This window comes from Oratosquilla oratoria, chromosome 19 (assembly GCF_046742065.1).
Source record: "Oratosquilla oratoria isolate Oo_2021 chromosome 19, ASM4674206v1, whole genome shotgun sequence".
NCBI classification, from domain to species: Eukaryota; Metazoa; Arthropoda; class Malacostraca; order Stomatopoda; family Squillidae; genus Oratosquilla; species Oratosquilla oratoria.
In genome coordinates, this window is record NC_134795.1 from 37,259,052 (window position 1) to 37,259,813 (window position 762).

At 32.7% G+C, this 762-nt stretch overlaps 1 non-coding gene across 1 annotated transcript; it reads right to left on the reverse strand.

Annotated features, from left to right (window-relative positions):
* Positions 1-272: 272 nt before the first annotated feature.
* On the reverse strand, positions 273-344 carry TRNAA-UGC (transfer RNA alanine (anticodon UGC)). Its single transcript has one exon. It is a non-coding gene; the product is annotated as a tRNA-Ala (tRNA).
* Positions 345-762: the final 418 nt, after the last annotated feature.

Sequence of the window (762 nt, forward strand, 5' to 3'; positions counted from 1 at the left end):
GTAGATAAATATAAATTATTAACAAATTATAAAGAGCAGATTACATTGGTGAACAAAAAAGTTAGAGAAATGTTCGGGAACGGAAAATTATTGGTTATATAAGCATCATCACAAGGTTTTCTAAGCGAAATATTAAGAAATATCGCTAAACAAAGAGGAAAACTAAAAATGTCAGGCTACAGTAATGTTGTCGTTGCTCACAATATTATGTGTTCGAATACATCATCATGTGATATAAAGTTGCCCGGGATTCAAACCTAAACATAAAATTGTGGAGGTGCCGGGGATCGAACCCGGGGCCTTTCACATGCAAAGCGAACGCTCTACCACTGAGCTACACCCCCTTAACATGACTATAATATCTACCTAAATAAATCTTTATTTCTACCGGTTTTCATTTTGTCAGTTTTTATTTTTTATCTCGTATATATTCTCTCCTTGCCCTTTTCTCCCACTCTGTGATTTCCCAGTTTTGGGTCACATGTCAGTCTCGTGATGGACAGCTATATTTATCTATATATACATACATAAATACATATATATATATATATATATATATATATATATATATATATATATATATATATAACAAGAAACCCACAGTCGGAGAAAAAAAACTTCGAATGAAAGAAGATTCTATATTTCTTCAGGAAAGTACCTGAAGAGGGTTACAGTTGGCAGCCGAAATATAGAATCTTCTATCATTCAATGTTTATTTTCTCTGACTGTGGGTTTCTTGTGTTATTTACAAATGTGCCACTA